Source organism: Oryzias latipes, chromosome 12 (assembly GCF_002234675.1).
Source record: "Oryzias latipes chromosome 12, ASM223467v1".
In the NCBI taxonomy this organism is placed as follows: domain Eukaryota; kingdom Metazoa; phylum Chordata; class Actinopteri; order Beloniformes; family Adrianichthyidae; genus Oryzias; species Oryzias latipes.
This window is the reverse complement of record NC_019870.2, coordinates 10,920,770-10,932,410: the sequence shown is the minus strand read 5'-3', so window position 1 is coordinate 10,932,410 and position 11,641 is coordinate 10,920,770. Positions and strand designations below refer to the sequence as shown.

The 11,641-nt window shown below is 42.0% G+C and overlaps 1 long non-coding RNA gene across 1 annotated transcript; it reads right to left on the bottom strand.

Moving 5' to 3' along the window:
• Nucleotides 1-1,830: 1,830 nt before the first annotated feature.
• On the bottom strand, nucleotides 1,831-11,394 carry LOC110016057. Its single transcript, XR_002291320.2, has 3 exons — nucleotides 5,955-11,394; nucleotides 2,243-4,586; nucleotides 1,831-2,095 (listed from the first exon to the last, which is right to left on the bottom strand). It is a non-coding gene; the product is annotated as an uncharacterized LOC110016057 (long non-coding RNA).
• Between the last annotated feature and the right edge of the window lie 247 nt (nucleotides 11,395-11,641).

The window sequence follows — 11,641 nt, the reverse complement described above, 5'->3', positions numbered from 1 at the left end:
AACAGGCAGGGGACAACCGCCCCCCCGGGCGACCAAGACCGCCACCCAGGCCAGGGCCAGCAGGACCGCCGCGAGGCCCCCAGAGCCAGAGAGCAGGGAGGCGCGGAGGGAAAGAGAGCGCCGCCCCAGCCCAGCCAGGAAAGCAGCCCCCCCGCCGCGCCGGAAGAGCCCAACGCAGGGCCCCACCGGAGAGGGACGCCCACAGCCCCAGACGAGCACCCCACCACCACCCAGGAGTTCCGGGCATCCCCCCGCCCCGACCCCAAGTACGAGCCAGGACCCCCCAAGGGAGACCCGCTCCGCACTCCAGGCAGCCACCCACCCAGCCCACGGTTGGTTCAGGTAGGAGCAAGGCAGGGGCTCGCCGCCCCCGCCCAGGAGGGGGGAACCCCGGGGAAAAAAGGGTGGCCCACAAGGGGTGTTATAAATATGGCCCGACCAGGCTCGGCCATGTTGGAAGTTTGGCGGGGCCCAGCGCCCAGGGGCAAGGACCAGGACCCACCCCCCAGGGACACGAACACCCCCGGCTCAGGTGTAATATGAACCCCCCCCACCGTGTGGAGAGAGCACCGCCAGGCCCAGGGAGCCGGCACCCAAGGAACACGGCCGCCATCGGCAAGGGGCCCGCACCACCCACCAGGGAAGGGGTAGGGGACAGATGGACCCAGGTCCCAACTTCCTTGTAAAATGTGTGCGTGTATGGGTGTTTGAGAGGGTGTTTGTGTGCATGTGTGTGTGTTTATGTTTGAGTGTATATATTGAAGGGGGAGGGGTGTGTGTACTAAGGGGGGTGCAGTTAAAATTGGCGAGTAGGGCACTAAGGGGACATCTCCTGATTACTCACAGTGATGTCCCCTCACCCTCCACACCAAGAGGCCCTAAATGTCTAAGGTGCGGTTAAAATTGGCGGGTAGGGTGCCAGGAGGACATCTGCTGCTTGCTTGCAGTGATGTCCAAGCACCCCCCCTACCAAGGACCCTACATGTCTAAGGTGCAAATAAAACCGAAAGAGGGGGGGCCCACTCCATACGGCAACCATAGGAGGGGGGCCACTGCCAAGTAGCCCCCCCCCCCAAGGCGCATCGCAGGCTAGACCCCCCACCCCCTCACCGTAATATGAGGTTATATGAGGAAGGGGGTAAGTTGGGGACAGCTGGTAGACTGTCCCCCGGGGGTCAAACAGCCGTCCCCCAGCTTCCCCCCAGCAAAGGGGCCAGGGCCACCCAGCCCAGGGCCCCACCCCCGGAGGCGCCGACACCCCAGGCCCGGCACCACCCACCCCACACAGAGAGAGAGGAGCCAGAAAGCGTCGCCCCCCCCCGGAGCAAGCCCAGGCCCCCACCCCCAGACGCCGGCCCTAGAAGAGCTCTGGTCAGGCCTCGACGGGACCGAGGAGGCCAACCGGCCAAGGCAACCACTGATTTCCTCAGCGGAGACCCCGACCCGTTAGCCCCCCCGACCCACACCAATAATGGGCCCCCCCTCCCCCCCAGAACGCCCCCCCACAGGACAGGGCCGACAAGCCCCCCACCCCAGACCCCGCAGCCGAAGTGGGTGACACCCAGAGCGACCGGGGGCCCCGAGAGGGTTGTCCCGTCCCGTCCCAGAGCCAGGGAAGGGCCGATCCCAGGTGCAGATGGGCAGCCCATCCGGAGCCGCGAACAGGGGTGGGATTATCCAAGTTTGCTTCCTTCCACTCCCTTTCAAGCAATATTTATTAATGTGTCTAATTATCCTAAGTTTGATTCGTCATTGTATGAATGTATAACTGATGATTGTACTGTTTTTGTGTATTATTGTTATTTGATTGCTTGAAATAAACCATTTCAAATCAAAAAATCAAATCCAACCCTGCTATAGCAGATTTACCTGAATTAAAAATGCAATAAAGTGAAGTAAAACATTACATTTTGCATGAATTTGATTTTATTCTCAATTTACTATTGAATAAAAAAATTATAGCTTTGGTGTAACATGTGTACTGGTCTGTGCGTGTAAATGCAATTAGGAGCCACATTCGAGAAATAAAACCTGAAGCTCCAGAGCCTCAGCTTGCAGACCCCTGAAGTCATCCTTTCCCAAACTGAAGTGTCCTCTGTGAACAGAAGAACCAAAGATGGCACAACGCAGAAAAAAAATTACATTCGATTCAACAGGCTTATTTTATAAATTCGAAAATGAATGGCTTTTAAAAAGCTCTCAAATAAATGTAATCTATAGTTCAAAGAAGTATAACAATTACCTGACTTTAAAAAAGACAAGAATATGATCAAAATCAAAGAAGTCTCTGGTCTCAGGGATTTCCTCTGACTGCATTTTTTAAAAGATGTTTCAAGGATTTGTCCAGAAATCATGCTCTGCTCTCAGTCGATCAACATCTGCAGTAAACACACTGGATAGTTGAATTTTAGACAAACTTTAAGGAACAACAAAAAAAACCTTCAGCTCGATCTTTTTCCACATAGTGTATGAAAACATGATAATAAACTATTTTGTGATTTGAAACCGTATGTTGCCTATTTTTTTCGATTCAGAGATCATAGCTCCTTTGACTTTTGGCTTGGAGGCTTTAACATTTAGAAATCATTTAGACGGAGGATGAAGACAGATCTTTTGATTTGGCTACCTCAGAGAAGCTCTGGCTTAAAGACCTGAACACCTGTCAGAACACTGGGATGCAGTCTGACTTATGCCCTCATATTTTATTACCTCTTGATGAGCAGGCCTGTGGTGCCATTAATCAAACACAGCATGGCAGACATATCTTCTTATGCATGAACTCAGGCACAGAGCCGTCTCCTATCTCCCCGAGCCACCATCCTGGAGTCTGCATTTCCACTTTGAAATTAAACTACACCAAAAATGCTAAATAATTTCTGCATGAAATTACTTCACACGTTAGTCAATTACTGTGTCAGCTACTGTGGCCAAGCCTGATAATCATTGACTGGGTTGTCTGCTTGGAATATTTGGTGGTACAATTACAGCTACAGTTTCAAGGAACAGTCTAAAATTAAAAATCACTTATTATATAGAAAGAACAAACATTTGTTTGAATAAAATCCTTATATACAGAGTTTATGGATTTATTTCTATAAAGAAAAACCTGTTGGAAAGTTGGCTCCAATATTCTGTTTCCAAAATGTTTTTCAGCAGTTCATCACGGAGGCCATCATAAATCTGATCTCCAAAATATCCCAGTCATCACTTTATTCCGTTTACTTTCAGCACCCTGCTTCAGAATGGGTTGTCACAGTGACTTTCTCTGCTGCCTCAGCTCCTGTCAATCCTTCCTGCTGACTCCAGTCTCTGCTGGTACAGTGTATGATGTTTTTAAGAACACATGTTTTTTGTTTTTTTTTATATAAAGCTGAAATTAATATTCATGAGAATTTGGAGAAGCTTAAAAGTTCAGAACATTTCAAATGTGTGAAAGGGTACAGTAGTTTCCTCTTTTTTGTTGGTGGAAAATTGTTCAATCATAGCAGGTTGCAGCATCTCCCTTCTATTTCTTTATCCAGGGAGCAAAAATCCTTCAAATGATTTCTGATTTTACAGACTGCGAAGAAATCTTCGCAACACAAAAAATAAAAATAAAAGCCTACTTTGACCCAGTGCATATTTATCAGTCAAGAACTTTAATTTTGTATAATTATCTCAGCTAATGCAAATATTATAGCTCAGAGAAGTCAGTTGGCATTGATGTATATTTTTAATATGAATGACCATTTGCTCATTATAGACTTATTCTAACTCTTCAGAATGTTTTGATGTAATTTAATGTGGAAGAAGCTTAGCTCTTTGAGTTCTTCTCTGCTGTGGATAATATAAATTAAAATGGATTACTGTAGCTCACATTTTCTCTCGTTATTTATATTTTCTGCTACACATAACTGCATGTACCTCTGGTTTGTGGTTTTATAGGAAAAGCATATAAATACATATATATAAAAATGTATGATTTAAATAAACAATTAGTGTTAGTTATTAAATAGGGCTTAAGTTATTTCTGTATCCATTTGTATCCAAAATAAATCTCAAATTCAGCCGCTAAAATGACCAACCAAGCTTAATGTCATCATCTCACCTCTCAAATTTCACGAGAAGACGGTATGGAGAAAGGTTATGCCAATTCCGGCAAGGTTGTAATTGAGGATGTGCCACTTCCTGAAACTGCATCCCGCCCAACCTTGTTAAAGAAAGAGGAAAACCATAGTTTCAAAATTATTTTAGATAAAGCGGGGGTTTGTTTCATGATATTTTTTTACGCTTTATAGTAGACTTTTTCTTTGCCTGTGTTACGGCGTGTAGACGGATCCCAGAGCAGAGTCAGACTGGAAGTGTCAGATAAGTGACGTTTATTAGCTTCACTACAGGAACAAAACCAAAGGAGGCAGACTGGCAGTGAAGGTAGGAGGCTGGGCCACAGACAGCGATCACAGGAACAAGGGCGAGGCCACATGGAAAGGAAAATAACCTGGCAGGTTGGAGGAGCCAGGGAGAGGCTTTTAAAGGACCAGTGTAGATTGGGTGCAGGTGTGCAGAGACACCAGTATAGAAGGCCACGCCTCCTGCCCCAGGCCACCCTGCAGAAGCACAAAGCAGACAAAACATAAGTACAAAAAAACACAACAACACAAAACCAAATAAAAGAAAACACCAAAACATAACAGTCTGTTTTCTTTCTTTCCCATGAATTGAAATGTCATTATTGTGATAGCTTTTATGACTATTGTCTGGAAGTTTTAGTGTTTGTCTCCCATCTGATCTTTCACACCTATGATGAATCTTTTAAAATCTTAAAAACTACTGGGATTTTGAGTTTTCTAATTTTACCATTTTTTCTCTTGCAGAAGCTAACATGTTTATGTTTTCACTGTCCAAACTCCCATTGCTTAATGTGAAGATGGTTTAGTTTCTCAGTTATTTTGTTGGTTGTTGTCGTGTTCTGATTTAAGGTTTTGTGTGCCCCCCCCAGTCAGTCGCACCTGGTTTAAGTTGTTAATTATGCACCACTGTTTTTATTTAGTTAATAATCCTCAGTGTATTTAGGTGTCTGGTTTTCAGTTCTTTGTGACTAGATCACATTTTGTCATTCTTGTTTTTTTTTTCCCCTGCTCCTTTAGTTAATGGTTTAGTTCTGTTTATGTTCACTCATTAAATGTTTAATTTATGCCATAAGACTGGTCTCCTGCACTTTGGGTCCTTCGCAGTTGATTTACTTTGTCCTACAAAAAATGTTCTAAGAATGTTATGCTTGTTCATCTTCATTTTGCTGCAGGTACTGTTCATCTTATTAGCTATTACTGTACTTTTCATTTTTGTCTCTTTTCTTTTCTCTTCTCACAGACCCCAACTGGTCACTGTAGATGATCATTCTCATTCTTCCTGGGTCTGGGCTTTCTTTTCAAAAATGTCCACAAGTCAGAGTTTTCCTCTTCCCTTTCACCCTTGCTTGTTCAGTGTTGGCATAACATCAAAAGCCTTTTAATATTTAATATAATCTGTTGGTTCCGTTCATAGCCTATAGTTTACAATTGAGACAATCTGGTTTTACTGTAATTTTCTGAATTTAATTTAACATTTATCTTATCAAAGCTGTGTTTGCTGTTTGTGTAGGATTTTGAGACCTCCGTTGTGAACTTGGGCTTTAAGAGTAAATTAAATTGAAACTATGTTTATTTAAGAAGACAGAGTTTGTCCTGAATGATCTTTACAGTCAATGCATAAATCCAAAAACTCAAAGGATAATTGTCAGAAGTCTGAACTCTTTCACCCCCTCTGGAACCATCTCCAGAGTACTGAATGCACTTAATCTCCCAGCAACCTCAGTGTGCACTTCCTGGATGCCACACACCTGTCTCTCATTCACTCAATCATTTACAATCTGCTTAAGCACTGCACTGAGCCACACTCAGTGTGAAATACTGAGTGTGCCACTCTGCCTTCCTTACCGAGCATTATATTTGGTCCTGATCTGTCATGATCTCACAAGGATGAGGAACCCAGATGCTGCAACCCAGAAGGAAGACAGGTAAGTGGATGATGAGAAAGGATTTGTTTTCTCCAGAGGTGAAGATGGTTGGTTGAAGAAGGTCCAGACTAGACGTGGCTGTGGCGAGGCTGGAGGGTTTAGAAGCGGTTAGCGGGTGCCAAGGGTTTCCGATCTCCTGAGCCTTAGAATGAAAGGTCCGTGCTGCCGTCACTCGTGAGAGTTTGGATCCTGAGACAGGGAACATAGAATTAGTAGGACCCAGAGACTTTGAGCAAAGCAGTAATGAAGCTTAGAACCAGAACTGTCACCATAAGGGGTAACAAACTGGCGTCGAGTAGTGGCGTTGGGCCTCCTTTTGAATCCATAGAAGATGATGAGGAGAGTGATGGCAGCTGGTGGCAATCAGGAACATCAGAGCAGAGCTGGAGGGGGGAGGAGACTGCCAGGCACCGTGACATGATCTTCTGTTTCCTGACCCATGTCTCTGTTTGCCTGCCGCCTGCCCCGACTCTCGCCTGGATCCTGACTACTCTGTCCCTCCTTTGATGATCTTGTGCCTGTTACCAAACCCGGCCTGCCTGACCCTGATTTAGCTTAGTGGATTTTTAGCTGAGCTAATAAACCTGCTACATTTGGATCCAGCCATCTGCCTGTTCTTGTGACAATGTTGTAAACTCATAGATTATTAAAATTGTATTTTGGTTTCCAACTCATATTGTTTGAGGAACACCTGTAACTCATCAGCATTTCATATAAAACATGTCAATGAAAAAAAATTACTAAAAAGTTGCACACAGCTCCATAATGAAGGTGTGCATTGACCCCTATGGAGCATCACTTTCTTCCTGCCTCCTCCTATTTTTATGATTTTTTTTTTTTTTTTTTTTGGTTTCTTTAATGTAAATGTTATGAATGTGAAAATATAAAAGTAAATCATTGTCAACCTTTGGCCCAAATGTTAAGTCAGACAGAGAAAAATAATAGATTTGGTTGAGATCGCAAATACTTAAACAAAATAATTGTAATTGAAGACTGGGAAAAACTAAATACATAGACTTGAGATTTGGACTTCCGACTGGACATGCTTTCGAGTTTGATTTATGAGTTTGATTTATCATTCAAAACACGTTACCTCAACTCCAAAAATATAAAACTGTAGCACATGACAAGGGTTATTTAATACTTTATGCATATATAATTCATATATTTCTTTTTTTCTTTTGTTATTGTTTCATTATTAATAGGATTTTTAACCTTTTTTTTTTCTTGTGTTGATCCCAAACCATGTTTTTTTTTAAAAAAAGAAAAACTTGGTCCACAAGAAAATATTGTTGATATTGGTGGAGCAATAACTGACAGCTGCCAAAACCAAAAGCACATTCAGGCTGCAGACTTACTAAGAAACTCTTTCTTCCTGTCAAATTAGTCTTTATTGTTTAATTATACAGAAGCATTTGGTGCCCCAAGCATCCGCTGCTCCCCATGGTGTACATCAGGACTTACACCAGAGAAGATCTTGAGCATATGTAAAAGACACAAATGCTTTGATAAAACTGCCGTATTTGAGTTCATGGGAAAAGTGTTCACTTCACTTAGATGAAAGCGTTTTTTTATTATTTAAAATGTGAGGTTGCTTTTCATCTGGGCAGAGTCTTTCATTTTGAATTTTGTTTCTACTTTTTGTATAGGGCTAGATACAATGGAAAAATGGGGACAAAAAGAATGCATTTTAGGAGGTACAGTTGCTAGCACAAGGCTTATAACTCCATAATGTGACCCTGTGGTCTGCTCAATCATTTGAAATTTGAGGCTTTCTCCCAAACCTTTCATCTTTTTTCCTCGAATCGGAAAAGTCTGTCTTAGAATAAAAAAAAAAGATGTTTCCCTTTGTGAGGACAGTCAGCACACTGCTGAGCCCAGAATTGAGGTTGTTTCTTCCTTTTTACATTCTTTTTATATAAGAACTCCATCACTAATAAAACTCAACAGTTTTGTTCTCTGAACTGATTTTTTTCCTAGAAATGACATCATGCAACAGTTTCATGGGAACCTTGCTGCTTTCTAATGAGCATATTTAACTGTATCAGCGAATTCAAAGTATTTGGTTTGGATGTCTCTCCTGTTGAATTTGATCAGACTGCCTGACAGACAGACACGTGTGACTTAAAAACACAACACGAGAAACGACATGGGATAGACGTTTTTATCACTCAGCAGATACAAAAAACCTCCTTAACCTTTTAATTTGATGCAGTTAGTGTATAAAATTTAGGTAAATAAAGTTTTTAAAAATATTTCTTGTATTTGGTCTTTTTTTTGTCTTAGTAAATCTAAAAAATGAAATTGTAAACTCAACCCTTACTGTTAACTGGTGATAACAGTGTATAACTTTTTAGTGCATGGTTGAAGTTGCACACACAAGACATATGGTGTGTCTGCTGTGTCATCCATTTTTCCAACTCATGCAATGATGACCAACAAATATTTCATTTAACAAAATTTGTCTGCTAAAACTTCAGCAGATCATATGTGCTGCAAGAATTCTGTTTAAGTTTGAGATACCTCAAACCAGTTTACCTGCAAGTTCAACATTACCTCCTATCTGCAGCATTCAACCAGCACTTTAAATCAGAAGAGTTAATGCAAGTAAAGATTTGTTTGTGTTGCAGAAAAATGTGCATGAAATAAGTCCCTAATCTTTGTAAATTAGGCGCTCAACCGATGACGTGCTTGGGATGAACTCGGACCATAGATGTTTAATCCCCAGAGTCTAGTTGCTGATGGTGGTTAGAGGTCAGACCATCTCAAAGCATTGCTGTAGGTGGAGAATCGGGTGGAGAATGCAGAAAGAGACTACCATTCTATAAAGTTAAAGACAAAATTATTTTTATTGTGGTTGGCTGAGTAGGACGGCTATTTAGTTATTAGTTCAAAGTGAAGGCCACCACTTTCAATAAAAAGTCTATGTAAACGTGCATATATGCGGTTCTCCGTTCAAAACTCATGCATTCATGCGTCACCAATCAAGTTAAGTTTGGGCTCTACTAAGAAACCGTGCAGATATTGAACGCTGAAAGTGAAACCAGTTGAACGAGTTCAGGAACTTGTATTTGGTAGTGATGTATGGGTAGTGTCCTTTTTAATTCACTGAATTAATAACTGTTTGAAAATTGATCACAAAGAAGGAAAAACTAATTACGGTTCGTAGCCGGCTGGAACTATATGTCACCAAGTCTTTCATATATCGAAATAGACCTGTGTATGAAAAAGCCTGGAGCAGAATTTGCGAGATTTGCACTGCTTACACATCTCACACCAAGCCTATTCCAACTATAGGTACATGCGCTAGTAATGGATGGTGACAATCCAATGTGAACCCCAAATGCTAAAACATGTACAGAAACCAGCATTCAGCTCGTTCTGGCACACACGTCACATGCCCGGTGGGTACATAGCATCATATTTCATACAACTACAAGAACGTCTTGTTTTAAACATCCAAAAAATTTGAAAAAGATGTAACTTTGACACTCATAAATAGTCTTTGGGGGGAGGACTACAAAATAACTTAACTTGATCTGAACTTTACCTAGTCTTTTTAGGATAAAGAGCTTTGTGTTGAAAACTTGCAATCATTTGGAATTTGTTATATAGTCACATGCACTCGTAAGGGTGGTGTGATGTTTTGGATTTTCTGGGCCATGGAGGGTATTAGACGAGGCGCATATTAAGGGAGGCGCAAGTGTGTCCTGCTATTCCCTTAATTGAAAATATTACTTACGATTGTCATGTTTGTGGCAAGAAGTGACCTTTCTATATCCTGTGGGACCCCGCCGTACAAGCAGTTGCAACTAAACCATAAACTAATAACAAAGTCAAAGTTTGGCTTCAAAAAAGTTACAAGTGGCCATACATATGCAAACATATAAAATCTGAGAGCCACTTTTTACTTGAAAGTTTTTTACTATGAGGTACATTAGAGTTAGTCATTGCATTACAGAAGAAATGTTGCAACTTTTGACTCAGAAAAATGTCTGGAATTTGCCGATCTCTGCTCGTGCAAGAAAATTCGACAGAGACTAAGCAATAAAACGTTTTTAGATCTTTTTCTTCTTCATTGGTTTTTTCTTGTCTTTGTTTAGTCCGGCTTCTTCCTACAGTCCAAAATATGCTTCTTAGGTTTTTAGTTACACGAAATGCCTTCGCCCACAAGTGGCCAGGATAGGCTCCGGCAGCCCAGTGACCCCGAAAGGGATAGAACGGATTAGAAGATGTATGAATGAATGAATCTTTTGTCTTGATAGCAAACATGGAGAATTTTAAATTGAAATAAAACCAGGAACATATTCATCTGACTGTATGTCAGACAGAATGTCTTAAGAAAATTGTGTTGGAGTTTTGTTTGTTTTCAAGTTCCAGACAGCAGCTGATAACTGACAGCCACATTCTAGACACAAATGATGGCAGCTTGCAGCTGCATTCTGCAAAATATGTTTACCTTAGTTTTCTTCTTTGATGTATTCATTCATTTTAATGCCGATCTAAGCCTACGCTGCCTCAGTCGGAAATATTGTTGCAGTTTTTCTTATTATTTCATTGGAGACAGGATTGCTGAAATGTCAATGTCAACAAATACTTCTTTTTCTTTTTTTTTCAAAGCAACGCTGACTTTGAAATGTCTTGTTTGTGCAGCCAGGACTCAGAATGATGATATGGTTTGCTCTGTATTTTTGTGTGATGGATTAGCAGCCTGCCTAAAATGTACTTGGACATTAAGAAGTCAAAAACATCAGGTGATGCATACAGAAAAAAATTCAATTACATTTAAAGTTTGACTAACTTAAAAACCACTGCTTTCTGCTACTAAGCCTCGAGTCACATGTACCCATACAAGGGTTGACCTTGGGGGCTGTGGGTTTTTGGTTTGTCAGGGCCTGTGGAGAGTCATAGACAAGAGGGGCCGCATTTTAAGAGGAGCACAGATGTGTATTACAGTACGGTACTCTTGAGGCTCTTGCGGCCACCTTAAAAGGCGTCATGAAAATGGAGTGTATGATGGCTTTGCATGCGGTAAGCATATCTACATTTTTGATGTAGGGGTAATGCTGTCATATGGTGTCCATGTGCCACACCCTGGTCCAGGGGTGTCAAACTCCAAGCCTTGAGGGCCGGCCACCAGCTGGTTTTCCAGAAATCCTTCCTTATCTGCTGTTGATTACCTGGACCAGGTGTGTTTAGCCAATAAGAAGCTTCAATGGCAAGTTGGTTGGAAAGTACTGTATATTGGACACCGGCACCTAAGGCCTGAATTCTGACACCCCTGCTCTTGTCGTTAGTGATGTGGCTTCTTACTGAGCATGACCAGAAGTGGCATGCAAGTGCCCCTAGGACGCATGTGAACTACCCACTGATTGTCTAATTTCCTAAATTCTGACATTCAGGTTGCGCGCAAGGAGCATTCAAGGAGCACGCTCTTATTAGTTGAACATAACTAAAGGGCTCCTTGCACAAAAATGAAAAATCTGTATGACATGCCTGCATCACTCATACATCACCCTTCCTTACCATTATGTATTTTATAAGTGTTTGCTACAATCTGTAGCCCACCGTATGCCCGTTAAAAGAAAATGTGCACGAACATTATCA